Source organism: Heterodontus francisci, chromosome 10, assembly GCF_036365525.1.
Source record: "Heterodontus francisci isolate sHetFra1 chromosome 10, sHetFra1.hap1, whole genome shotgun sequence".
In the NCBI taxonomy this organism is placed as follows: Eukaryota; Metazoa; Chordata; class Chondrichthyes; order Heterodontiformes; family Heterodontidae; genus Heterodontus; species Heterodontus francisci.
Genome location: NC_090380.1, coordinates 19,564,329 through 19,590,280, shown reverse-complemented (window position 1 = coordinate 19,590,280; position 25,952 = coordinate 19,564,329).

Genomic DNA, 25,952 nt, shown 5'->3' with positions numbered 1-25,952 from the left:
ACACTCCCAATGTGTCCACCCTTAGCTTAGCAGAAGTCTTCACGCATTTTCTATCTACCAAATGGAAGGAAGCTGGATAGATTTGGAGGGAGACCAGAAACATCAAGAGACCCATCGGCTGAAGACTGGGTCGAGGATGTGCAGATAGTCATGGCATCCAGGGGCCTTAATTAGAGGGAGAAGACAGCATTCTTGACGGCACATCTGTTTGGGCAAGCCTGTAGAGAAATACTAGGGGTGTTCAGAAGAGCCCACAACTGATCTTTGAAATCCTGACAAAGGTATTCGGCAATAGCAGCAGTCTGCCACAGTTGCAGCAGAAATTCTATGGCTAGAAACAGACTGAAGGAGAGGACTTAGTCTCAGTATTCATTGAACTGCTAAACTTGTTTGACGGAATCCTCCTGGATCCTTCCTACAAACCAACAATGCAAACTCAATTGAAAAATTGCTTAGCAGAAGCGGTGACTGATGAAATTCTGCAGATGGAGCTGAGGAGACTTATCAACGACAAACCCCAAATGTCATTCTTTGATGCGTGTGATCACATTATCAAGATCATGGGAAAGGACAGGATTACCAAGACCCAGAGGGAGGCTACCATCAGAGAGGTGACTGTCGGCATTGACGGAGATGTAAGCATCATGCTGAAGAGACAAGCAGAGCAGATTGTTATGCAACAGGTACAGATCCAATCTTTGCTGGATGGAAGCTCGACACCATCCAAGACAAAGCAGCCCGCTTGATTGGCACCCCATCCACAAACATTCACTCCCTCCACCACTGACGCACAGTGGCAGCAGTGTGTACCATTTGCAAGATGCACTGCAGCAACGCACCAAGGCTCCTTAGACAGCACCTTCCAAACCCACGACCTCTTCCACCTACAAGGACAAGGGCAGTGCATGCATGGGAACACCACCACCTGCAAGTTCCCCTCCAAGCCACACACCATCCTGACTTGGAACTATATCGTCATTCCTTCACTGGGTCAAAATCCTGGAACTCCCTTCCATACAGCACTGTAGGTGTACCTATCCCACATGAACTGCAGCGGTTCAAGAAGGCAGCTCACCACCTCCAGACCTCCTGCACAACTTCGCCCAGTGTCCTTTCTTACCACACACCTTGTAGTTATATATGTAAGCTGACAATGGTGCTTCAGACTGCACTTGCCACACATCTTGCCTTGCTGAGATGACCTGGCTACCTTGCCTATGGTTGTTGCTCCAAGTATGCACCACCTGCTTGCAGCTATGGCCTTGAATTTCCTGCTTTCTTTCAGGAGACTTCAGATATTATACCCTTTCTCTTTGTCTAATAGCTCTTTCTGAAAAGCTTCTATCAGGGTAGACACAATGACCAATTCCATTATCCTTTTGGATAACTCTACCTCCACGAAATCACAGACTTTTCCTTTCTCACAGCATCTGCTTACAAATTGATTGATGGTCTCCTTGGACTGTTGTCTGTATGCCATCAGTTCTAGACAATGGATTCTAAAATTAATCTTGACAGTCAGCTGATCCTCTAATGTCGCCCAGAGTCTTGCTGGGTCCTTCAGTTCCACTTCAGATAGTCCTAAGCTGTTAATGCATGCAGCCCTTCATTGCCAATCGTGAATTTTATTTTGATCACTTGCTTGTCAAGCTCTGTGACAACAAAATCCAGAAGGCACAACTCTGCAAAGTTTGAAGAGTTGGAAATCATGGAGGAGATCTTGGGCTTTCCAACTCATTAATAGTATTTCGTAGTCATGGATCTAAATTTCTTGTCTGCAAGAATCCTTAGCGGGACCTTTCCCCTTTAATTGACTCCCTCTTTTTTTTGAGGCTTTCCATGAAGGAAAAATAAATTGTGGAGGTCTGCTGAGTCTACAGTGTTGGACTTCAGCCATGCCCTGAGTTCAGTGCTTGCAGTGTGGAATTTCAGCCTGCAATCAAGGAGAGTCTGCCCATGAAGCAATTATTGCAGGAAAACACACAGCCCTGATGTGAACACGCTCTGCTCACATTTCCCGTGCCTGATTCCGCTCGATTCCTGCCTTTTTAAGGCAGAGGTAGATACATTTTTGACTAACTAGGGAGTCAAAACGTATCGGGGGTAGGTGGAAAAATGAAGTTGAGGCCACAATCAAATCAGCCATGACCTTATTAAATGATGGAGCAGGCATGAAGGGGCTGAAAGGTCTACCCCTGCTCCTAATTCTTATGTTTGTATGTTACGTATGTTTTCTTGCCAGCCACCATTGAAATAAACAGTCCACTTTGTGTACTCACACTTTCCTGAGCACTGAATTCAGCAGGTGATCGTCGAACCTGGCAGTGTCAAGCCGCCGCCACTGCCACTACCTCCGACAATGTGTCATATTGTCCTAGTCTTCGGCGGACTCTGAAGGAAGAGATCGTTGTTCCTGATGTCTTGTTCAAGATCGCTGCACCCATTCAAAACCGCTGCTGAGCTTCTCTGCAGTACTGTTACTTTGATGCGTTCTGCTGCCTCCACACTGTGGTCTTCACAATGATGCCACTGCAGCCACCATATTATGTTATTTCTTTCTTCAGTAATAAGGTACCAGGCAAGCTGGAGTTGAATGGTTATTAAATTTTGGGTTCTTTATTGTGAAATAACAAGTTTGCAAGAGAGCTCTATCCGAAGAAGGGTCACTGACACGAAACGTTAACTCTGCTTCTCTTTCCACAGATGCTGCCAGACCTGCTGAGTGGTTCCAGCATTTCTTGTTTTTATATTTATCATACACGTGACTAGGTGACTAACACGACTCCAACTGCTCTATCACATGTTGGTTGACGTCACTTCCTGTGATGATGTATGAAGTATTCACACAGTTAAAGTGATATCACAACAGACAACACCTTGCAAACCTGCAACTTCTACCATCTGGAAGGACAATGGCAGCAGACGCATAGGAACACAACCACCTGCAAGTTCCCCTCCAAGTCGCACACCATTCTGACTACATTGCCGTTCCTCACTGTCACTGGGTCAAAATTCTGGAACTCCTTTCCTAACAGCACTGTGGGTGTACCTACACCAGATGGACTACTGCAGTTCAAGAAGGCCACCACCTTCTCAAAAGCAATTAGGGATGGGCAACAAACGCTGGCCTTGCCAGCGATGCTCACATCTCATGAAAGAATAGGAAAAAGGGCGTTTTCCAGAGGTCCAAAGAGGCTTAGGTGTCCAGTTACATAGATCATTAAAATGTCATGAACAGGTACAGAAAATAATCAAAAGTCTAATGGAATGCTGGTCTTTATATCTAAAAGACTAAAATGCAAGCTGATTAGACCACACCTAGAGTACTGTGAGCAGTTCTGGGCACAACATCTTAGGAAGGATAGTTTGGCCCTGGAGCGAATGCAGTATAGGTTTACCAGTATGAAACCTGGACTTCAAGGGTTAAATTTTGAGGAGAGATTACACAAACTAGGGTTGTATTCCCTGGAATTTAGAGGGTTAATGGATGATTTGATTGAAGTTTTCAAGATCTTAAGGGGAACAAGATAGTGTAGATACAGAGAAACGATTTCTGAGATGTCTGGGACAAGGAGGCAATTGATACTAGATCAATTGTTAATTTTAAAACTGATATTGATAAATTTTTATTAACCAAAACTATTAAGGGATATGGGGCAAAGGCGGGTAAATGGAGTTAGGTTGCAGATCAGCCATCACTGAATGGCACGGAATATGCTTGCGGGGCTACTCCTGTTCCTATGCCCCTTGTCCCTTTCTTTCATTTCATTTGCAGATAAAGACAACACCTCTCAGCCAGTGGAAGAAGACGAGGCAGTGTTGCACAAGATGCACCGTCACCTGATCTGACTGTCGCAATCAGCAGCTCAGATGCGAACAGTGCTATCCAAGTGTAAGATGTTTGTGTGTTTAGGTGGGATGTTGACTTGCTTTTGACCCACAAGGTACAAACTCTGGTTTCTTAATCAAGATAGAGAATTTATTAAGTACAGCAAGAATATACAAGTAATATTTAACCAACAGCAGCAGTCATACAGCAGGATATAGGGTGCCCTTGGTCCTTGCCTTCTGAACTGCTGTGGCGCCATCTGCTTTCTTGAGGAGTTCTGTTGACTGTAGGTTGGTTTCTTCTTGAATCAGAGCACCCCTAGTTGTCCAGCACCTGCCATTCGAGAGTTCCTTCCTTCCACATTAGGTTATAGTCCACCTTAATCCTTTGATTGGTCAGGTATGACCTCACCTTCTGTACATTGTCCCTTCTTGATTAATTTATAATAATCAGATTACAGCACATATGACCCTACCCTCTGTACATTGTCTTTGCAGACAGCTTGATGGCCCAAGTTATTGTCACACAATGGAGAATGTTTGGGGAACATTCAAGGCTATGGGCCAAGTGCTGGCAAATGGGATTAGGTAGACAGGTCAGGTGTTTTAATGCATCGGTGCAGACTCAATGGGCCGAAGGGCCTCTTCTGCACTGTATTATTCTGTGATTCTGTGATTCTGTTTGCTGTTCCCATCAACATTCCAGTCTTGAACAGTCTCTGAATATCTTAATTTGCATTATCATCCTTCATGAGGCCGACAAATCTCTCCCTTATGTGACTGAGTCTGTCTTAGTTGAAATGCAGAATGGGCATCTGGTCTCATAGCAACGCTACTTCTGCTATTGTTGTTACAGTAAACACCGTCTCCCACCATCTCCCCACTACAGTATACAAATATACATTTCATATTTAACAACATAATTCTAAACACATGTCCATAACTTAGTTCTAATCGAATATATTGATTGCGTATATCTAAATATATATATATATATATATACACACACACAAAGTATAGCTATTCCCGAGTATAACCGCAACATCACATAAAATCATTCCAACTTAAAACATAGCATTTCATATGAGTTTCATCTGACCATAACTTTCATAGATTCACCCCACAGATAAAACATGGCCGAGGTTAACCCTTTGGTTCCTCCACAAGCCCTGGTGCAAGGGTCTAGTTGTGGCTGCAGTAAGTGACATAGCTCAGTGACCGCCTCCTTAGTAAAGTGAAGATGCTTGATATATTGCTCCTCAGTAAAGTCAGACTAGAGAAGTGCTCCCTGAAGACCCTCTTTGGATATGGCTTCTTGTTCAGTGGCTGCCTTCTCCTGCTCCCATTTCTGGCTGCCTCCTTTGCTCTGTGGTGTCATCCTTGCTGTTCCCAATCAATCTCTATTGCCAAAGGCAGTCACAGAATCACAGAATTGTTACAGTGCAGAAGGAAGCCATTCGGCCTATCGTGTCTGCACCGGCTCTCTGAGTGAACAATTTACCTAATGCCACTCCCCTGCCTTCTCCCCGCAACACTGCACATTCTTCGTTTTCATATAACAGTCTAATTCCCTTCTGAATGCTTCAATAGAACCTGCCTCCACAACACTCTCAGAAAGTGCATTCCAGACCTTAACCACTTGCTGCGTGATAAAGATTTTCCTCATGTCGCTTTCGTTTCTTTTAACAATTACTTTAAATCTGTGCCCTCTCATTCTCAATCCTATGTGGAATGGGAACAGTTTCTCCCTACCTACGCTGTCCAGCCCCCTCACGGTTTTGAATACCTCTATGAAATCTCCTCACAGCCTGCTCTTCTCCAAGGAAAACAGTCCCAACTTCTCCAATGAGAACAAAAAGTGCCAGAAATACTCAGCAGGTCTGGCAGCGTCTGTGAAGAGAGAGAAACAGAGTTAATGCTTCAGGTTTGCGACACTTCATCAAAAATGGCAAAAGTTAGAAATGTAACAGTCTTTGAGCAAGTGAGGGGGGGAGGAGAACAAGAAGGAAGGACTGTGATTGGACGGAGAGGGGAGAGGTATAGGATGGAGAGGGGAGAGGTTAAATGGCAGATGTCATGGAACAGAATGCAAATGAAGTGCTAAATAATTGTAGCGAAAGACAATGCGTGAGTAGAGAGCGCTAATGCCAGAATAATGAACAGCTCTGTACAAAAGCAAAAACATGAACAACAAATTTAAGACTACATCAAGGTTAATAAATAAATAAAATTTAGAAAAGAACATATATAAAAAAATAAACAAAAAATAATGGGCTTATGGTCACAAATTATTGAGCTCAATATTGAGTCCAGAAGTCTGTAGAGTGCCTAATCAGAAAATGAGATGCTGCTCCTCAAGCTTGCGTCGATGGTCACTGGAACACTGCAGCAGACCGAGGACAGAAATGTGGGCATGGGAACATGGTAGAGAATTAAAAATGGCAAGCAACCAGAAACTCAGGATCTTGCTTGCGGACCGAGCGGAAGTGTTCTGCAAAGCGATCACTCAATCTGCATTTGGTTTCCCCAGTGTAGAGGAGTCTGCACTGTGTGCAGGGAATACAGTACACTAAATTGAAAGAAGTACAAGTAAGTTGCTGCTATACCTGGAAGGAGTGTTTGGAGCCTTGGATGGTGATGAGAAAGGAGATAAAAGGGCAGGTATTACACCTCCTGCGATTGCATTGGAAGGTGCCATGGGAAAGGGAAGAGGTGTCGGGGGGATGGAGGAGTGGATCAGGGTGTTGCAGAGGGAATGATCTTTTTGGAATGCTGACAGAGGAGAGGAGGAGAAGATGTGTTTGGTGGTGGCATCACGCTGGAGGTGGCGGAAATGGCAGAGGATGATCCTTTGGTTGTGTAGGCTGGTGGGGTGGAAAGTGAAGACAAGGGGAACCCCGTCACAGTTCTGGCAGAGAGGGTAGGAGTGAGAGCAGAAGTGTGGGAAATGGGTCGGACACAGTTGAGGGCCCTGTCAACCACAGTGGGGGGGTGGGGGGGGGTGGGAAACTTCGGTTGAGGAAAAAAGGAAGTCATATCAGAGGCACTGTTGTGGAAGGTTGCATCATTGGAACAGATGCGTTGGAAATGGAGAAACTGGGAGAATGGAATGGAATCCTTGCACGAGGCTGGGTGTGAGGAAGTGTAGTCAAGGTTGCCGTGGGAGTTGGTGGGGGGGGGGGGTGGAAATGGAGGGAAGTGTCGGAGATGGACCATGTGAAGGTGAGAGGAGGTTGGAAATGGAAAGCAAAGTTGATGAAGTTTTCCAGTTCGGGCGAGAGCAGGAAGCGGTGCCAATACAATCATCAATGTACCGGAAAAAGAGTTGGGCAAGGGGGCATGAGTAGGACTGGAACAAGGAATGTTCGACATATCCCACAAAAGCACAAGTATATAGGACCCATGCGGGTACCCTTAGCAACAGCTTTTATTTGGAGAAAGTGAGTGGAGTTGAAGAAGTTGTTCAATGTGAGAAAAGGTTTAAGCAGGCAGAGGAGGGTGGTGGTGGATGGGGACTGGTTGGGCCTCTGTTCAAGGAAGAAGTGGAGAGTTCTCACAGCAGCTTGGTGAGGGATTGAGGTGTAGAGAAATTGGACATCCATAATAAAAAGGAGATGGTTAGGGCCAAGAAACTGGAAACTGTTGAAATGACTTAGGGCATCGGAAGAGTCATGGATGTAGGTGGGAAGAGACTGGACAAGAGAAGAAAAAATAGAATCAAGATAAGAGGAAATAAAGTTGAGTGAGCAGGACGATGGGTCTACCGTGCCAGTCCTGTTTGTGTATTTTAGGAAGGAGATAGAAACAAGCTGTGCGGGGTTGCGGGAATATGAGCTTGGAAGCTGTAAAGGGAAGATCTCCAGAGGAGATGAGGTCAGCGACATTACTGGAGACAGTTGCTTGATATTCTTTTGAGGGGCCATGGTCCGGGGGAGGTAGGAAGAAGTGTCTGCGAGTTGACGCTCAGCCTCTGCAAGGTAAAGGTTGGTGTGTCAGAAAACAAGAGCACCAGCCTTGTCAGTGGGTTTGATAACAATGTCAGGGTTAGACTTGAGAGAACGGAGTGCAGCAAGTTCAGAGGGAGTTAGAGTGAGTGAGGGGGGCAGAGAAATTAAGATGGCCGATGTCACACCAACAGTTTACAATGAAAAGATCAAGTGTGGGTAAGAGGCCAGAGGGAGGGGTCCAGGTGGAGGGAGAATACTGGAGGCAGGTGAAAGGGTCTGCAGGTCGGGGTAGAAATCCCGTCGGAGAGAAGAGCAGAACTTCTTCAAGGTAGGCATTCCTACTTCTCCAATCTATCTTCACAACTGAAGTTCTTAATCCCTGGAATTATCCACGTGAATCTTTTCTATACCCTCTCTAATGTCTTCATATCCATGCTAATGTGCGGCTCCCAGAACTGTTCAGAATACTCCAGCTGAGGCCGAACAAGTGGCTTAGACAAGTTCAACATAACCTCCTTGCCCTTGTACTCTATGCCACTATTAATAAAGCCCACGATACTGTATGCTTTATTAACCACTCTCTCAACCTGCCACCTTCAATGACGTATGCACATATACACCCAGGTCCCTCTGCTCCTGCACCCCATTTAGAATTGTACCCTTTATTTTATATTGTCTTTCCATGTTCTTCCTACCAAACTGCATCACTTCACATTTTTCTGCATTGAACTTCATCTGCCACCTGTCCGCCCATTCCACCAACTTGTCTCTGTCCTTTTGAAGTTCTACACTATCTTCCTCACAGTTCACAATATTTCCAAGTTTTGTATCATCCTCAAATTATGAAATTGTGCCCTGTACACCAAGGTCTAGATCATTTATACATATCAGGAAAAGCAAAGGCCCAACACTGACCCCTGGGGAACTCCACTACAAACCTTCCTCCAGCCCGAAAAACATCCATTAACCACTACTCTTTGTTCCCTGTCACTCAGCCAATTCTGTATCTATGTTGCTACTGTCCCATTTATTCTATGAACTATAACTTTTCTCACAAGTCTGTTTTGTGGCACTCTGACCAACATCTTTTGAAGTCCATGTTATACCACATGAACTGCATTACCCTCATCAACCCTCCCTGTTACCTCTTCAAAAAACACCAGTAAGTTAGTTAAACATGATTTTCCCTTGAGGAATCCATGATGGCTTTCTTTAATTAACCACATTTGCAATTCTCCAGTCCTCTGACACCACCCCCAAGTGTAAAGAAGACTGAAATATTATGGCCAGTGCCTTGGTGACTTCCACTCTCACTTCCCTCAGTATCCTTGGATGCATCTCATCCGGTCCTGGTGCCTTATCAACTTTAAGTACAGACAGCCTATCCAATACCTCCTCCTTATCAATTTTAAACCCTTCTAGTATCTGAATTACCTCCTCTTTCACCATTGCCTGAGTTGCATCTTCTTCTTTGGTAAAAACTGATGCAAAGTATTCATTTAATGCCTTGGCTATGCCTTCTGCCTCCATGTACAAATCCCCTCATTGGTCCCTAATCGGCCCCATTCATCCTTTTCCACCCTTTTACTATTTATATGTGTATAGAAAACTTTGGGATTCCCTTTAATGTTAGCTGCCAGTCTCTGTTCATATTCTTTCTTTGCTTTTCTTATTTGCGTTTTCACTTCCCCTCTGAACCTTCTATCTTCAGCCTGGATCGCAATAGTATTCTCTACCTGGCATCTGTCACAAGAACAATTTTTCTTCTTTATCTTAATCTCTATCTCTTTTGTCACCCAGGGAGCTTTGGATTTGTTTACCCTACCTTTCCCCTTTGAGGGAACATACCTTGACTGTGCCCTAAGTATCTCTTCTTTGAAGATAGCCCATTGTTCAGCTACCGGTTTTCCTGCCAACATTCGACTCCAATTTATTCGTTCCAGATCCGTTCTTAGTCTGGTCTATCGAAGTTGGCCTTCCCCCAGTTAATTATTCTTACTCTGGAATGTTCTTTGTCTTTTTGCATAGTTAGCCTAAACCTTATGATCACTGTCCCCTAAATGTTCTCCTACTGATACTTGATCCACTTGGCCCACCTCATTCCCAAGAACTAGATCTAGCAGTGCCTACTTTCTTGTTGGACGAGAAACATACTGCTGTAGAAAATTTTCCTAGGAACTCTTGGCCCTCACTGCCCTTTACACTACTACTATCCCAGTCTATGTTTGGATAATTAAAGTCCCCCATTATAACTACCCTATAATTTTTGCACCTTTCTGTAATTTCCTTGCAGATTTGTTTCTCTATATCCTTCCCACTAGTTGGTGGCCTATAAACAACTCCGAGAAATGTAACTGCACCCTTTTTGTTCCTCATCTCTGGCCAAATAGATTCTGTCCTCAACCCCTCTGGGATATCCTTTTGCTACAGCACAGCAATGCTCTCCTTAATCAATACTCCCACTCCTTCCCCCTTTTTTCCCTGTCCTATCTTTCCTAAACACCTTGTATCCAGGAATCTTTACTACCCAGTCTTGCCCTTCATAGAGCTAGGTCTCTCTTATGGCCACAACATCATATTTCCACATGTCAAACTGCAGCAGTAACTCACCAATCTTATTAACACACTCCGTGCATTCACATACATGCACATTATCCCTGATTTAAACTTTCTATTACTTTCTCCTTTACTCCAACCCCACCTAATAACTTACTATTCTCTAGTGTTATCTATCTCACCCAATATTCTGTGCACTTTAGTATTTCTTTCTGACATTTCCTCCGGGTTCCTATCCCCCTGCCAAGTTAAGTTTAAACCATCCCCATAGTAATAGTAAATCGTCCTGCAAGGAAATTGGTCCCAGCTCTGTTCAGGTGCAACCTGTCCAGCTTGTACAGGTCCAACCTTCGCCAGAACTGGTCTCAGTGTCCCAGGAATCTGAAGCCCTCCCTTCTGCACCATCTTTCCAGCCTTGCATTCATCTGCACTATCCTCCTATTTCTGTACTCACTTGCACGTGGTACTGGGAGTAATCCGGAGATTACTACTTGTGAGGTCCTGCTTGCTAATTTCTTACCTAGCTCACTAAACTTTTTCTGCAGGACCACATCCTTTTTCCTATCTATGTTATTGGTCCCAATGTGGACCACAACTGCTGGCTGTTCTCCCTTCCCTCCTCAGGGTGCTCTGCAGCACCCTTGACCCTGGCACCAGGGAGGCAATACACCATCCTGGATTCATGTCTGTGGCCATAGAAACACCTGTCTATTTCCCTGAGTATCAAATCACCCATTACTATGCCTCTTTCAGTCTTCTTTGTGCCCCCTGTACAGTTGAGCCATCCATGGGGCCATGGTCCTGGCTGTAGCTGCACTCCCCAGATGAACTATCATTTTCCTCAGTATTTAGAACTGAATACCTGTTGAAGAGTAAGATGCACTCAGGGGTCTCCTGCACTATCTGCCTGTTTCTTCTTGACTGTCTGGCGGTCACACATTCCCCCTCTCCCTGCATACTCTTAAGCTGCGGACCGATCACATCTATAAATGTGCTATCCATGAAGCTCTCAACCTCACGGATGCACCGCAGTGATGCCAGCTGTTGCTGAAGTCCTAAAACCCGGGGCTCTAGCTGCTGCAACTGATGACACTTCCTACCCATATGGCTATTCAGTATACGAGAAGAATCCTGGAGTTGTCACATAGCATAGGATGTGCAGTCTTGAGGCTGGAGAAGCCCTGCCATTCCTTTATCTATTAGTAAATAACCTTGCTACTGCTAATAAACCTACCAGACCACCCACGAATGGAGCAAAACAATTTGTGAGGCAAAGAACACTGTTATGACCGAGGTGGGAGGAGTGCACTGTTTATTCTAGTTTCACTTCTCCACGGGTCACAACATATATTTAAATTTTTTCCCACTTACCGATACGGTAAATCATAGGCTCTATTTTTATCTCAGAATAAAACACACCAACCAGGTTTCTTTAATAAACAAAATTATCAGTTTATTATAAAATAAGTCTGAACCAGTAATGAAGAAAAGCATACACAGATTGAAATATTAAAGTTCACTTTTTACCTTAGCCCCCTCAAACTCACATACACATACATACACCGGTTAACTGGAAAAATAAAGGGATTTTGTTTTTAGAGCTCTATTACAGACAAAAAAACACGGGATGAATACTTGCTAATTCTTGAAGAAACAGCAGATGAGCAATGTTGTGTTCCAAAAACCGGCTCTTAGTCAGGCCTCCGAGTACACGTAGATGGGTCCCTGGGATCTTTTAAAACAGTTCTTTACAGACAGTGTTGAGATTTAGCAGGCTTTTCTTCAAAGACAGGAAATGAGATGAGTTGACACAGTGGACTTTTTTTAAAGAGATACAGCACTGAAACAGGCCCTTCGGCCTACCGAGTCTGTGCTGACCAACAACCACCCATTTATACTAACCCTGCAGTAATCCCATATTCCCTACCACCTACCTAGGGGCAATTTACAATGGCCAATTTACCTATCAACCTACAAGTCTTTGGCTGTGGGAGGAAACCGGAGCACCCGGCGAAAACCCACGCAGTTACAGGGAGAACTTGCAAACTCCGCACAGGCAGTACCCAGAATCGAACCCAGGTCCCTGGAGCTGTGAGGCGGCAGTGCTAACCACTGCGCCATCCAAGACTTCTCATGGTCTTTTAGAGAGGTACTGGAAAGGTGAGCTGGGTTGTAGTCTTCTCTCCTTCCTTGGGAATACTCCTCTCACTTTGGAAGTTCTCTTCCTTTTTATACAGTTCGATCCCAAAGCAAAACAATTCAAAAGCAAAAACAGACAACAGGAGGTCAACCTTTTGACCTCCATTAACCTTGACCTGTCAATTCTTTGTAAACAACTTCGCCAGGTGTCCAAAATTCTTTGTTGCTTATTGAGCTGAAAGTCAGGTGGTATCCCAGAAAAGCTTATTGTTGTTGCTAGAAGTCAGGTGGTTTCCAGGAAAGGCTTGTTTTCCCCACAAGACCTCTCAGTAACCCTTTTAAAAAACATTTCCATGGACTGTTTTTCAAAGTCAAGTGGATTTTAAATGACCCCCTTTGAAAACCTCAAAGTTTAACGTTTCTGCAATCTTTCAAAAATGAATCCTCAAAAAATATATTTTACAAAACACAGAGGCACTTTTGTAACAACACCAACAACCCAAGAATAGCAAAACCTCCCTCTGTGCGGACAAAGTGAACTTTCAAGAGCGCTAGAACTCATCAAGAAATGCTGATAAGTGAAATACTATCCAGAAATATCAAACCAGTGACTAACCTGTATATACTCCATGATACCTTTTGTGCTGATGAGAAGTTTTCATGTCAGTATCATCACATTGTGCTGAGCAAGGTCAACACATGCTGGGCGAAGCGATTGGATGGAACCAAATGGAAAGCAAGGTCTGTACAGAGCTGCATCTGCATACATCTTGGTCACAAACCTGAAAGTTAATTCTGCTTCTCTCTTCACAGGTGCTGCTGAATTTCTCCAGCACTTTCTGCTTTTCTAACACATACCTACTCTGCTTTGTCCCAATGTCCTGTGCAGTTGAGATCCTCTTCTTCCACTCAAGTGTAACATTTCTTCTTGTAGGCATGCTGCACCTGGGTGAATAGGCTGCATTTGGTGACAACGCAACCATTAGGCTGCACAGTACTAACACATGCACAACTGCAGCCTCTTCCATTGAATTGTCAGAGTCAGTTCAGGCAGCTGCCAGGATTAAAGATGGTGCTGCTCAATTTATCATGGGAAATGCTTGTGGCTAGTTAGTTCCAGCAAACTAACCTTACACTAGGTTGGATGGAAGCCCAGTAATATACCAGTATGTAGTATAGGATTGTAACTGTAATCCTCAGATCCATTTAATATTCCAGTAATCCTATTAAATACAAAAGTAATTTTATGATTGAATTTCCATGTTCTGATACTTTTGGGAGATAGTGAATTGGCACCCCAATCGATGGAGAAGAAAATTGGGCAGAGTATAAAATGTGCTGCCAATTCGTTATCCACATTTTATATGACTGACCAGGTCTGATTTCACCCCAACTCAACCGCTCGCTCCAGACCGTGCTGCTCCCCCCAACTCCCTTGGCCGATTGTTTCCCACTCCTCGCTACGCACCACCCCACTTTCCAGCTGCTCAATCCCCGCTTCCCCTCACCTCATCCCCTAGCTCTAGGCCACGGCGTTTCCCTCCTCTCGGCTACTCGCTCACACATTTGATCATTCTCCGCGCACCACCCGAAGAAGCAAGGCGGGCCACGAGGGGTGATGGGGCGACATAGGGTCGAGTGGCCAAGAGGAGGGAAGCGGCGCGACCTAGAGCTGGGGGGGGCGGGGGGTGGTGGGAGTGGGGAGCAAGCGGCTGGAGAGCGGGGTGGCGAGGAGCGGGGAACAGCAAGGTTTGGAGTGAGCAGCTGAATGGGGGAAGCAGCTGGTGGGGAGGCGAGGGGAGGGGGAGAAAGCATTGAGCGAATAGCGGGGATCGAGCACCAGCCTCAAAAGGGCCTGGATACCCAATGACGCTATATCGTGCATGTGCGAAGACCAGGTGCATCCGGCGCCGATACGCGATGATGTTGGCGCTATGTGATGACGTTATCCTGCGCATGTGCCACTTAGTCCTGGCAAGGCGAAGGCTGTGCATATGCGCAGCTTGGAGAGCTCTGAATGCGTCGGCAGGCCACTGCGTTGTCAGGAGTCACTTTGAAATAATCTTAATTTTGCACCTACCAGAACATGAGTCTGAATTGTATCATAAAAGGCAAATACACTCTCAGAAATAAATGCATCATTTAATGCTGTCTACATACTATAGACCTTTAATTTCCTGAATGTGAAAAGCCGCAGACTAATATGCATTTGGAATCTGTATTCATTTCGTAGCTAACTGTTATGTAAAAATACATGTAACTGAAATTTAAACTGTCTCTTAAATTACCAGGAAATTATGTTTCTCTTCTAGCTGCATTGCAAACCTGAAATATGACAGTTAATAAGTATGACCAACTGGTGCAGCAAAGTGTACATGTACATGTATATCTGTGTCTATCTGTCAGAGATGAAAAATCAAGACAACAGCACAGATTTCCTCACTAGCCATGCATTAGTTTTAAAACACGTGCAAACAAAAGACCTTGCAGCCAAAAGTTACAGCAGTTACACTGTGGAATAACCTTTGCACATAAAGGACCAGACCAAAATCCGAAGATGGCAGAGGAGTGCTCCAGGATGTCCCACGGTTCAGCGATGCCTCCCTGCTCACTCTCCTCCAGGCTGTGCGGGCAAGGTGGGAGGTCCTTTTCCCCAGCGATGGTAAGAAGAGGCCCTCCCACCTGACCAAGACAGCCTGGTTAAGGTGGCAGAGGAGGTAAGTAGCTGTAGGGCCATCCGGCGTCAAAGGGTCCAATGCCGGAAGAGGATGAACAATTATTCCCCAGCCAGCCGGGGCCCTCCAGGCCTCGTACGCACAGAGTACGACTGTCAAAGTCATTCACAGCCAAAGGGCAATCTGATCAGCAGCCTTCCTCCAGTCAAGCTGCTAGCGCAGAAATGATACCGAGAAGGAGCATCCGCAAATGTTTCTGAAAACCACCATGACACAAGTGGGTCTGTATGGTTGACACAACACTGTGAAAAGTTCAATCTCCAAATCTTCTTCATTAACGTGTTGCTTTTACTGTGTGAGTGAAGTATTCCAACATGTACCGATCGTGTCTCCTCCCATTACATCATTGGCCTTTCAGAACTGCCAATGTATGGTACAACATCATTGCCAGTATTACTCATGTGCATCTCCATGGATGCAGTAATATGGACAATAGCTCAGTGTGCTGCTGCCAGGAATGGGGGATGCAAACTTGTCACAGATGTCACAGCAGGTGAATGAGGGTGCTATGTCCCTTGCACCCCACGGTTCCTTGCAGAGCCCATGGTGGTTCCTATGGCGTGGAGAACCTTTGATCAATGAGGCTATACCGTACGTCTCTTGCTCGCTGCTTGCCCTGCATGTGGTGCCCAGGTGCACTCTGTCCTCCCATGCACCGTTCCTGCTGCAAGTCCTCAGCATCCTCATCGTCCGAGAAGGAGTCCTGCTCACGTCTGTCCTCATTCTGTAAGGCCTTCCCCCTATTGGATATGTAGTTGTGCAGAGCACAGCAAACAGCAACAATACAAGATACCCTTTCCAGCTCGTACTGCAGGGCACTACCTGATCAATGCAGGCAGAGGAAGCACATTTTCAGCATGCCGATCGTCTGCTCAATGGTGGCTTCTGTAGCTCCATGGTTGGCATTGTATCTCTCCTCTGCAGCAGTGGTGGTGTCTCTCACTGATGTCAGAAGCCATGTCTGCAAGGGGTAGACCTTGTCGCCAAGAAGTCACCCCTCAATCTGAGCCAGTTCAGTGTGCAGCGGCACCAGCTGGGACTGGCATAGGATGAAGGCGTCATGGCAGCTGCCTGGAAAATGGGCACAGATTTGCATAAAGCAGTTACAGTGATCACATACTAACTGAATGTTGAGAGAGTGGAAGCCCTTACAGTTTACTTATACAGCTGGTCACCCGGCGGGAGACTTGATGGCCACATGTGTGCAGTCTATGACCCCTTGCACCTGTGGGACTCCCGCGATGGAGCAGAAACTAATGGCCCTCTGGGCCTGGCTCCCAGGATCTGTTGTGAAGTGACATGGTCACTGGCCCTCCGGTATAGGGCATCAATGATCTCCCTGATGTAACAGTGCACTGCTGGCTGAATGACCACACAAAGGTCTCCGGTGGGCCCCTGACATGATGCAGAGGCATAAGAGTTAAGAGTCGCTGTGACTTTGAGGGCCACAGGCATAGGATGTCCTATGGGGTGCAGGTCATTGTTGAGCAGGGCACAGAGATGTGTCATTGCCTCTCTTGACGTCTGCAGTCGGCCTCTGACACTGGCGCTCACACATCTGCAGATATGTCATGCAGGACCTGTAGATGCACGGCGATCTGTAGTGATGAGCTCTCCTTGGGGGCTGCTGCTACTCACGACCGGTGGCCTCTACATGGGCTGCACCTGCCTGATGGTTTTGCCTGCAGCACATATGGATCATCAGTAGAAGCAGATCAAATAAAATAGGATGAACCATCCCCATCTCCAAGTTTCAATTAATTTCAGATCCTTCTTCGAAGGTTCCTAACAGAGCAGCCATTGATGTTGGCTGGTACTTTCTGGTGCTTTCATGTATCAACTATATGGCGTGGCATGGCATTTCCTGTCTTAGCTCCCACTAAGAATGGCACAGCATGACCACGTTAAGATTGTAACAGCTGCAACTATTGCTCAACCAGCCAGATATCCTTTTCACACCTACCATTTCTGGTACCCTCATAGGATGACTGGAGTGGCATTGCTCCTTCGCTCACACAAACAAACAATGGTGCAAAGCAGCCACCGTTTATGGAAGGAGGGTACACAGTATATCCCTTCATGCCGGCAGAGCTGTGCCTCCAGTAGTACCATCCCCCCTCCCACCTCCCTTCAAGTATGTAGAGCTGTGTCCCAGTAATATTATCACCCCTCCCACCTCCCTTCCAGTATGCCGAGTTCAGAACCTGATAATAACAACCCCCTTCCACCTCCCTTCATGCCTGCAGAGTTGAGACCCCAGTAATCCCATCCCCCCTCCCACCTCCCTTCATGCCTGCAGAGTTGTTCCCTCGGCAATCCCATCCCCCCTCCACCTCCCTTCCAGTATGCAGAGTTGAGACCCCAGTATATACAGACTTACCTGCACTGTGAACAAGTACTCCTACTTCTGATGTCGCATCGGCTTTTCGCATTCGTGAATGGGATGGCACGCGACAGCTGCCCGTTCAACGAAAAATGCGGAACTGTGGAGCAAGAGGCAGCAGGATGCACAGTTAAGCAAGGTAAGTAGCACTTTACATATGGTAATCGGGGTGCTGCTGCCAAGTGGCGGGGGCCACACCGAGGTCCCGCTGCCAGTAAAATGAGGCAGTTCATTCCCAGCGTCGGGGCTCATGGCGGGCCTCTCCCGGAAGAATATTCCAGGCCCGCAACCATGACCCCCATGTGGAGGGCTGGTAAAATTCAGCCCAAGGTGTGGATGCTCTGGTTGGCGAACAGCAGCGTATTACAGGGACCGAGGCAGAGGGTGCATATGTTATCAGATGTAGCACTGGAGGCCCTGGCGAAGGAGGGTTGTCCTGTACCTGCAGAGGGGAAAGACACCACCTCGCCCTCCTCATTCTCCTGTCCCTCTCCTCCAGCAGCTGGTGCTGTTCTACCTGCCCTCATGTCCTTCTCCCATTCCTTGCCGAGACCAAGGAGGAACCACAGCAAGTTGCCGATAAGCAAGCATTCCCTATCTCCTGCTAACTCGTATAAGGTGGAGCAGCACAGCACTTAGTTCTTTAGGTGAAATCCTCAGAGAATTTCCAGAATAAATATTGCTCAAGTGTTGATGGCAAGATGTCCCAGAAAGTATGTTGATGTGTTTCAGAGGTCCTCTTCACAGCTCTAGTCGCAATAACCATGAAATGGTCAGTATCCCTTTAAGGCATGCTTTAAATCAACATCAACACTGTGTTTATTCTCAAATAGCTGGTTGCTTTTTGGAGAGGGCATTAGTTAAAGTACTAGCCACGAAAACCCTGGCACCCTCTTTAAAGAATGCTGGCTGATATTTTAAGTGGCAACCAGTTGTTTAAGCAGCCTCTGGGCAGCCGCTCCTAATGCTGGCTTCTTGCTCTAAACAAGGCAATTCAACCTATACCCCCATCTTGGCCACCTTTTTAACCTCTTTAGTGCACAAAGTCTGGCGAAAATTGCCCTCAAAGAGGTGTAAATGTGCTCAATAAATAAATTTACATAGGAAATTATGACATTATGATATTAGACTTTTCTGTGATTAAGTGTGTGATTAGGATCAGCCCCCATATTGAGAATGGATTTGGTCAATTAGGTAGTAGGTGCTGTACAACAAATAATTAATAACACCAAAGAAGATAATTTGGAATAAAATGGTAATTTAGCTGAAAGTAGATTAAGATTGCTAGGACAGAGAAGAGTAATGGAAATAGATTAATCAGATGATGCATAGATGTACTAAACTACAAACAAATAAATTCGTATATACTCCTACAACTCCTACAAATTGATGGTAGTTAAGTATGTGTGTAATTTGTTAGCTCACTTTCTACAAACCTGTCAATAGTGAAACAAGTTCATGAAACACTAAGTCACACAATCAAGAACATACTTGTGATACAAGTAGTGTTCTACAAGCAGTGTTCTTTTCACATTTACATGACAACAGTCAAAGGCATATTGCAAATGACATTGACAACAAAGATCCTCAATTTGTCTTAGCTGTTCATCAAGTTCTAAATGCTATATTCAAAATAAAATTGAGCAACGTCAATAACATGAGGTAAATCTATAGCCATCAGCTCTCAAAATTGTTTAATTCAAACGTTTCATGTAATTTTGAATCAGGAGTGAATAAAATGCATGATGCTCCTTCCTTCATTTTCCAAAATTAAAATGTACCTTGATTCTCCACCTTCAGATGGCAGTTTCTTTCCGTCTGAGCTGTGATTGAAAACAGCAACGTGCACCTCCCATTTAAGAGGTGCAGGCTGCCCTTAAATGGCATCACGGCCACCCAATTTCCTGTCCTCCCAATCACCAAGCTGCTAATAGACAGCATGAGTGGTGCTGGCAGCTCACCAATCATAATCAGATATAGCATGAGCACCAATTTTTCTTATCCTTCTCGCCTCTCTTCATTGGATGTGTGTAGTGTCTGCTATGCCCATATTGAGCCTGTATTTTGCACAAGTTGATTTGCTCTGCAAACGTTCCAGTATCAAACTCCAGTATTTGTGCTATTTTTACTTACCGATTAACCTGGGTTAAAATGTGTGAATAAATAACACACATAGAAATGACCAATGAGCATATAAAGGGCGTGAAATTCAGTTGCGTAGCGCTGCTACATAGGCCTACCAGAGGTTTCCATGTCTGCGGTGCAACTCTGGCCACTTCCTGCATGACCTGTGCAGTGTTAATGAGTGCCACACATAGTTATGTCCCCACTTGCTTCCAAAGACCTTGAATGGATGCTATCATGAGGTCAGTAACCCTAATGGGGTGATGCAACTCCAGGATATTAAATTTGGCCAATCAGGTACAGGTAGCATCTTCATAACCATTCCTGAATCAACAAGTGTTATGAAGAATGCTGGGGCTATTTAAAGGGTCACTTAACAAATTGCAGCTGAATTGCTTTTGACAATTTCATGAGGCAAAGTTTGTGAAAGCACTGTGGTGAGTTGCTGGAACAATTTGGAGGTTTTGTTGACCACAGGCAGTGGGGAAAGAGCAGTGCTTTGCATAGGTATGGGGCAGTTTTTACATTACCACTTGCCCAGCATCATGAGCAGGGCATGGAGAGGAGGAGGCAGAGAGGGGAATGGTAGTATAATGGTAATGTTACTTGACTAATATTTCAGAGGCCCAAATTAAGGCTCCAGAGACATGGGGCTGGATTTTACTTTGGGCGGACAGGAGCCGGCCACCAACATAAAAGTCAGGGGTGAACCTGCTTCCGCCCGGCCCGGGGTTCGGACCCGCATTTTACGGGTCCCCGGGCTTTAATTGTTCCGAGGCGGGACTTCCACCCGCTTGAGGAGGGAAGTCCTACCTCATTGAGCTACCGGCAGCTCTTAATCCCAGCAGCGCCACCGGGAGTGGTGGCCATTGCTGGGACTACAGCCCAGCCGAGGACACGGAGCCAGGAGTCCAGGTAAGTTGGGGTTTGCCTCGCCAGGCTAATCGGTCGCGCCCGGCGAGGCAAGGGTGGTTGTGTGGGGGGGGGGGGGGGAGGGGAACGTCTTGTGTCCCGGGGGTAGTTGGGGAAGTGGGGGCGACCCTCAATCAGGCACCATGTGCCCATTTGTCCGGGCGCCCCCTCGGTGCGCGAAGAGGCTGCCAGGTTTCACTGGGCAGCCTTTCGCGTCTCCCGGACGCCCACGTGCCATGGGTAAAATCCCTGTGGAGAGAGGGGAAGGCCCTTAACTGACCGTTAAGTGGCCACTTAAGGGCCTTGATTGGCCTGTAGCGGGTGGCCGTTTTCTCTGAGGCCTCCTGGAGCCTCCCGCTCAATTTTACACCACCCCCCCCCCACCTCCCCCCACCACCAGCATCCAGCTCGCTGGGGTGGCGTAAAATTCCAGCCAAGAGCACAAATCTCACCACAGCAGCTAGGATAAATTAAATTCAATTAATTAATTAATCTGGAATAAGCAGCTAGTCTCAGTAATGACGTTCATGAAATTACCAGATTGTCGTAAAAACCCATCCGGTTCACTCATGTCCTTCAGGGAAGGAAGTCTACTGCCCTCACTTGGTCTTGTCTAGATGTGACTCCAGATGTACAACAATGCGGTTGACTCTTAATTGCCATCTGATATGGCCTAGCAAGCCACTCAGTTGTACAAAACCTCTACAAAATCGTCAAATAATAGTAAAACTGGACGGGGCACTGGAAACGACAAAGGCACACCCTGCTCAGACAACCCTGCAAAGTCTTCATCACTAACATCTGGGGACTTGTGCCAAAATTGGGAGAGCTGACCTACAGGCTAGTCAGCAACAGCCTGACGTAGTCATTTTCACAGATTCATACCTTACAGCCAATGTCCCAGATTCTTCTATCACTATCCCTGAGGATGTCCTGTCCCACCAACAGTACTGACCCACCAGAGGTGGTGGCACAGTGGTATACAGTCAGGAAGCCACTTAGTTTCTCAAGGGCAATTAGGGATGGGCAATAAATGGTGGCCTTGCCACCGTCGCCCGCATCCCTTGAACAAATAAAAAAAAGGAAGGAGTAGCTCTGGAGCCCATGATGTCTCATGGCATCAGGTCAAACATGGGCAAGGAAACCTCCCGCTGAATATCATCTCCCGCCTTTCTTCAACTGATGAATCAGAGCTTTACCATATTGACCACCACTTTGAACAAGAACTGAGGGTATCAAGGGCACAGAATTTACTCTGGGTAGGGGTCTTCAATGTCCATCACCAAAAGTGGCTCAGTAGCACCACCAATGACGAAGCCGGCCGAGTCCTAAAGGACATAGCTGCTAAACTGGGTCTGCGGCAGGTGGTGAGGGAACCAACACAAGGGAAAAACCGACTTGACTTCAGCCTCACCAATCTATCTGTTGCAGGTGCATCTGTCCATGATAGTATTGGTAGGAGTGACCACTGTAGAGTCCTTGTGGAGATAAAGACCCACCTTCACACTGAGGACACCCTCCATCGTGTTGTGTGACACTACCACTATGCTAAATGGATAGATTCAAACTGATTTAGCAGCTCAAAACTGTGCATCCATGAAACGCTGCGGGCTATAAGCAGCAGCAAAACTTTACTCAACCACAATTTGTAACATCATGGCTCAACATGGGGGAGGTGGTGGCCTACTGGCAATGTCACTAGACTAGGAATCCAGAGCCTAGGCCAATGCTCTGGAGACATGGGCTTGATTCCCACACAGTAGGTGGTGAAATGTGAATTCAATTAATAAATCTGGAATTGAAAACTAGTCTAATGGTGACCATGAAACCATTGTCGATTGTTGTAAAAACCTATCTGGTTCACCAATGTCCTTTAGTGAAGGAAATCTGCTGTCCCTATCTGGTCTGCCTTACATGTGACTCCCAGATCCACAGCAATGTGGTTGACTCTTAACTGTCCTCTGAAATGGCTGAGCATGGGATGGGCAACAAATTCTGGCCTAGCCAGTGACACCCACAGCCCACAAACAAAATAAAAACCCTCATTCTAGCATTACTTTCAAGCCAGGGGATCAACACTGGTTCAATGAGGAGTGTAGGAGACTGTGCCAGGAGCAGCACCAAGCATACCTAAAAATTAGATGCCAGCCCAGTGAAGTTACAACACAGGACTACATGCATGCTAAACAGCGGAAGCAGGATGCTATTGACAGAGCTAAGTGATCCCACAAGCAACAGATCAGATCAAAGCTCTGCAGTCATATTACATCTACTCATGAATGTTGATGGACATTTAAACGACTAACTGGAGGATAAGGCTCTAAATACATCCCCATCCTCAATGATGGGGAATCCTAGCACATCAGTGTGAAAGACCAGGCTGAAGCATTTGCAAATATCTTCAGCCAGAAGCGCTGAGTGCATGATCCATCTTGGCCTCCTCATGATGTCCCTAGCATCCCAGATGCTAGTCTTCAGTCAATCTGACTCACTCCATGTAATATCAAAAAACAGTTGAAGGTACTGGATACAGCAAAATCTATGGGACATGAAAATGTCCTGCCGGTAGTACTGAAGATTTGAGCTGCAAATCCAGCTGCGCTCCTGGCCAAGTTGTTCCAGTCAAGCTACAACACTGGCAGCTACACAACAAGGTGGAAAGTTGCCCAGGTATGTCCTGCCCATAAAAAGCAGGACAAATTGAATCTGGCCAATTAGCGTCCCATCAGTCTACTCTCAATCATCAGCAAAGTGATGGAAGGTGACATCATTAGTGCTATCAAATGGAACTTACTCAGCAATAACCTGCTCACTGATGCTCATTTTGGGTTCCATCAGGGCCAACCAGCTCCTTATTCAGCCTTACTTCAAACATGAACAAAAGAGCTGACATTAAGAGGAGAAGTGAAAGTGACTGCTCTTGACATCAAGGCAGCATTTGACCGAGTATGGCATCAAGAAGCCATAGCAAAGTTGAAGTCAATGGGAATAGGGGGTAACACTCCACTGGTCGCAGTCATAACTAGCACAAAGGAAGATGGTTGTGGTTGCTGGAAGCCAATCAACTCAGCCCCAGGACATCACTGCAGGAATTCCTCAGGGGAGAGTCCTGGGTCCAATCATCTTTAGCTGCTTCATCAATGACCGTCCCTCCATTATAAAGTCAGAAGTGGGGATGTTAGCTGAAGATTGCACAGTGTTCAGAACCATTCACAACTCCTCAGATACTGAAGCAGTCCGTGTCCACATGCAGCAAGACCTGGACAACATTCAGGCTTGAGCTGATAAGTGACAAGTAACATTTGTGTCACACAGGTGCCAGGCAATGACCATCATCAACAGGTGAGAATCTAACCACCTCCCCTTGACGTTCATCAGCATTACCATCGCTGAATCCCCCAACATCGACAACCTGGGGGTTACCATTGATCAGAAACTTAACTGGACCAGCCAGATAAATACTGTGGCTACAAGAACAGGTCAGAGGCTGGTAATTCTGAAGCGAGTAACTCACGTCCTGACTCCCCAAAGCCAGTCCACCATCTACAAGGCACAAGCTAGGATTATGATGGAATACTCAATACTCTCCACTTGCCTGGATGAGTGCAGCTCCAACAAGACTCAAGCTCAACACCATCCAGGACAAAGCAGCCCACTTGATTGGCACTCCATTTACCACCTTAAACATTCCTTCCCTCCACCACTACAATACAATGGCAGCAGTGTGTGCCATCTACAAGATGCACTGCAGGAACATACCAAGGCTCCTTCTGTAATGACATCTTTGTGTTGTCTGGGGCAACATAAATGAGATGTGTGGAGTCCAGTTTGCTGAAGATCTCAAACAGGTTTATTAACAACTAAACTGTTACATACAATACAGAGCAAACTATTTACAGAACGTTCATCTGGGTGTTACAGTTGCGTGGTGACTCTGGCTTTGAGTCACAGGACTACATCCTGGTACTTAGCTCATTAGCATACTGAGATCTTAAAGGGACATCACTTTTAAGGTAATCATACAACATCCCCTTTCTTTCCAAAGATAAGTCTCGTATGCTACAAGTAAAAGCACAAAAAATTGGATAACATCAAAGTTCATTATACAGGATAGAGGTTATAAAATTTACACGTATAGAAGCTTGAGAGTGCATATATCATTTTGGTGGTTTGACAACTGTTCCAGGTCTGGTTATGGTATAACTTTCTGGGGATGTGGATTTCACCCTTGGTTGTTTTGGGTTTGCAGACACGTTGTCAATATGTTGGTTGTTGTCCTGTTGTTCCATCACACCCTTATCATCGGAGTGTGTTCCTTCGAGTCTACTGTGCCCAACTGGAATATTGCACACTTCTCTTAGTTGGCTTTGGTTTCTTCTCAACACTTCTCCATTAGATGTTGTAATCTCGTAGGACCTAGGCTCACTGCATACTTTGGATACCTCTGCAGGTAACCATGTTCTCATTGTGGGGTGCATGTCCCTGACCTTTTTTCCTACATGTAGCTGAGGTAGTTCCGCCCCTGCATGTAGGTCATGCACCATCTTCATTCTCCTTTGTTTTTCGAGCAGTGTCTCCTGTATCTCACAGAATTTGGACAGGTGATGGCTTGGCCAGATCATTCACCCTATTCTGCCAAACATGATCTCTGCTAGTGACGGTAAGACCATATCCATAGGTGTAGCTCTGAGGTGCAGCATGGCAACACGAAAATCTTGTTTTGTTGCCCTACACTTCAGGATAATTGATTTGACTGTGCACATCATTCACTCAGCAAGACCATTAGACCTAGGGTAATTTGGTGAGAACGTCACATGGTTTACACCCCATTTGGCACACATAACCCTGAAAGGGTCTGCCCGTGCACTGTGGCCCATTGTCAGAAATTATTTCTTCAGGTGCACTGAATAGACTGAATATCGCTCTCAATTTGTCTGCAACGACTGCGCTTGAAGTGCCTTTAAGCAATGTGACAATTGGAAATTTGGAGAAATAATCGGTGACGAAGGTGAAGTTGGCTCCATGAACGGAAAATAGATGAGTGGAGATTTTGGACCAAGGAACTGACGGAATCTTGTGAGGATATACAGTTTCTTTGCATTGTTGTGGCTGGTGGCTCTGGCATGCCTTGCACATCCTCACTAACTTTTCGATGTCACCATTGACCCCTGGCCAATAAACAGTGTCTCGTGCCAATCATCTCGTTCGCTGTATGCCCATAGGTGCTTGGTGAAGTTGTGACAAGACGTCTTGTCAGAAAGCTTTGGGCACAATCACTTGTTTCCCTTGAAGGTGACACCACTCGAGATACTGAGTTCATCGCTATAC